This window comes from Rattus norvegicus, chromosome 10 (genome assembly GCF_021556685.1).
Source record: "Rattus norvegicus strain SHRSP/BbbUtx chromosome 10, alternate assembly SHRSP_T2T, whole genome shotgun sequence".
Classification (NCBI taxonomy): Eukaryota; Metazoa; Chordata; class Mammalia; order Rodentia; family Muridae; genus Rattus; species Rattus norvegicus.
This window is the reverse complement of record NC_141543.1, coordinates 70,726,374-70,730,245: the sequence shown is the minus strand read 5'-3', so window position 1 is coordinate 70,730,245 and position 3,872 is coordinate 70,726,374.

The window sequence follows — 3,872 nt, the reverse complement described above, 5'->3', positions numbered from 1 at the left end:
CTACCTTCTCCATGCTGTTGTTAACTAGTCCTGGTTAACAGTGAGGTTAATGGTTCTGGTGACACAGGCATGCCTTTGCTCTTTTGGTAGTTGAAGGGCTGCAACTTAACTGTGTGTTCTGTTGACTAAAAGTCAGAGGCCGAGGCTCGAAGTGCATGCCACCTTGTTCTTTGGCTTAGCTGGGCCGGCTGCTTTTCTGAGAATGGAGACCACGCCCATTCTGTTTCGTGTAGAGAGTTCTCCTAACACCAGAATCCATACCTGGTTCTTTCTAGAACCATCTGAATTTCAAGTTGATTATGCAAATAACCCCCCACCCTGGGGGGGGGGTTGGCTATTCAAGGGCCCTGTCCAGTGTGTCCTCCTGCTCAGTGTTCCCTGCCTGGCCTATAAGTAACTCCCACTTACTCCTCCCCCCCCCCCCCAGCTGGGGACCGAACCCAGAGCCTTGCGCTCCAGAGCCTTGCGCTTCCTAGGCAAGCGCTCTACCACTGAGCTAAATCCCCAACCCCACTTATTTTCCTTTTAATAGGCTTTGTCCTTTATATTATTTGGGTAGGATCAGGTTTATAAAAGCAACTTATATAGTCTGTAAAAAGTCAGGCATTCTAGGAAGGTATAAAAGAGGAAGGAAGCCCAGTCACTGCAGTCACCTCTTTCCTCTCTGCACAGGGCAGAATATGGACTTTGGCACACGGGTGGTTTGATTGAGTGGTCCAAAGCTTAGCCAGGATGAGAATGTGCTCCGAGTTCTCGTTAGATGAAGGACAGATGTAGAGCGGCTTCATTCCTAGGAAGTCCCAAGCAGCATCAACATGTGACTCGGAGAGGGATCTAGAACCGTGTCTGTCACTAACTTGTGATGCTGGCTTGGGTAGCTGATGAGCCACGAGTGGCAATACTCATTCGTAATCCCAGCACTTGGGAGGTGGGTGCACAGGCCAGCCTGGCTACCACTGCATGGTGAGATCCTGTCTTGGAAATAAAGTAGGGCTTTCAAGATGAACACCCATTGTATTAACGTCTTAGGTAGTTGGATCTCCAAATCAGAGGAAGTGACTTCTAAGTGCTATAGCAAACAAATGTTATGCACACGGGGTCCCTCGGAGGGTCAGAAATTAACAATTAGACAAGTGCTTGTGAGAAATTAAGGAGGGAACTGGAAAGGATGGCAGCTTAAGAAAATAGACAAGCCCAATGCCCAAAAGCTGAAAGTCCCTGAAATAGGATAAATGGGTGTGCTTGCCCAAGCTAAAATATGCAAGAATGCTAGTGAGACGCAATACAATCTGTAAAACATTGGTGAGAATCCCTCCATTTGTCCCTGTGTGCCATTATTGGATCTTGTCCCAGCACCCTGACCCTCAGCACACAACTACCCACAGGCTGGTTCGCTTACTGCAAGCAGCTGGCAGAATCTGGTTCTGTGAAGAAACAGCACGCATCCTCTGCCACAAAATTTTAGAAGACCCGGATAGGTAGGTGTCATGAAATCCTGCTTTGCCTGAGGCCCTTCGATTCTGCGCTTCTCATTTTGTTCGACTAGCCTCTGGGGTCTGTGCATGCACATGTATGTCTTCTTCTTTTTTTTTCTTTTTTCTTTTTTTTCGGAGCTGGGGACCGAACCCAGGGCCTTGTGCTTTCTAGGCAAGCGCATGTATGTCTTCTTAAATCTTCCCCAAAGACTTCCTTGGTGTAGTGCCCTTCAGATGAAAGGACCATGATCAGGACTCCTTGAGGTCACTGGAAGGACTTCCAAGTGGGGCTAAAGGTGTCACTTATTCTGTAGTGTAGTGTAGGTGCTGGGGGGAGGGGGTGGGCAGTGGGGTGGGTGGGTTGGGAGATGGATTTCCCCTCAGAAAAATGTAACAGCGTTCTAGCCTGTTCGTCTGTGGCAAAATACGTGAACCAGCACCAATATTTGTGGGGTCCCAAGTGTCCTGCTTGGCTCACAGGTGCACCCTATTTCTGTGAGCTAGGTATCATTATTTTGCCCACCTCACAGGCAGAGAAGTTTAATCCCAGAAGCACTGTGTCCATCTTCCACCTACCCTCGCCATTTTTGTGATTTGGGAATAAACTCTATGCTGCTGTGTGTCCAGTCGTCTTCACCAACACACTTGCAGATGGGGTGACAAGGACAAAACAGACAGCCTCTCAGTCTCACCCTGACTGGCCAGAGCCTCCAGGGCTTGTCTTCCAGACAGTACACCCCCAGATCGAGCCACAGTGGAAAGCTCCGGAGTGCAGTCTTTGAGGAAGGCCGCAGGGCCACTCTGCTGGCAGCCTTCTCAGCGCCTCTGCTTCCACAGGACGGGTTCTACCTTGGAACTCGACAGATGCTAGATTTGTCTTTTCTGTCGTGTCTATTTTCTTCCAATTATTATAAGAATGTAAACCATTCTTTGCTGTTTGGATTTCGAAAGAGGGGGGGAAACCCCCAAGGCCCTCATGCCCCCTGACAGCTGCCAACATTTTTACTTCTTATGGTGGCCTCCTAGTACCTCAGGCAGCTTAGTGCTTCTCCTCATTGGTGTTCTGCGGTCTATGGGAGGGATTTTAGGAGCTATTTGGATTATTTACATGTGTTCTTAGGAATGAAATTCCTAAAATAGGGTTCTTTCTAAAGTGGAACTACTGAAGTGGGTTTTTGTTTATTTTTACACGTGACAGGAGGAGGACATGTATACTCTGCATGCTCCTGTCAGAGATTCGAGGGGCAGTGGTGACTCCCAGGCAGCTGAGGCAGGTGACCCCAGGGGTTGTAGAGGGAACTTTCTTATCGGAAACAACAGATTACTTAGCCTGGTAGTTGCCAAGCGGGATACAATCACCTCTTTAAGTCATTTTAGGATAGGGGAGGTATTTTTGGTTGTTGGAATGATTTGGAGAGAAGTTGGGCAACAGCGTCTGTTTTAAGAGGGCAAGCCTGATCCCGGTGTCATGGCACACATGCCTGCAATCCCAGCAGTTGGGAGGTTGAGGCAGAAGGGTTACAAGTTTGAGCATGCCTGGCTACAGAGCAAAACTCTGCCTTAAAAACACATCAGCCACAATGAAGAGGGAGATCCTAGAATGTGTAGATGCTGAGACCAGTGCCCCTTCCTGGTCCAGCCTTGGAATGTTCTGCATGAAATTCATGTTGGGGACGGTGTCTGTGTGTGAGCACCTGTGCAGGCCACATTGATGCCAGATGTTCTCTTCTTTCAGTTTCTTTCTTTGCTGAGACAAGGGCTCCCTCTGAACTTGACATCCACCCCTTTAACTGGATTAGCTTGTTAGTCCCTGGGGTCTGCTTATCTCTTCTACTCTATGATCTGGATTCACAGGTGGGCACAGTCATGCTGTTTGTTTTATGTGGGTGCTCGGGATCAGACCTCAGATCGTCAGACATGAGCGACAGCCTCTTTAACCACTGAGCCATTGGTCCTTTGTTTTAGGGCTGGAGCTCTCAGGGTTTGGAAAGGCAAGATACACAGCATCGTAAGTGGCAGAGCTGACGGGGTCTCTCGGAATGGAGGGAGGCAGCATGATGGTGGAAAGATTGAGAAGAGCTTGGATGCAAAGCTCGGTGTGGCACTTACTCGTTGGGTAACTTTAGCTAAATTTAGTCTTGTTCGAGTTCATAGAGCAAATCCATGGGGAGACAGGCAGTTCATCTCAAGTTCCTGTGGGGCAATGTGTAAATCAGGCCCTACTGTGTGCCTTTGACAGACAAGAAGTCTGGACCAGAGAGATGGTTTAGTGGGTAAGGTGCTTGCCTTGTGAACAGTAAGACCTGGGTTAAATCCACAGTTGTAATCCTAGTGTTGGAGAAGGAGAGGCAAATAGACCTGGGGCCCACCAGCAAGCTAGCTGGTGAGAGACACTGT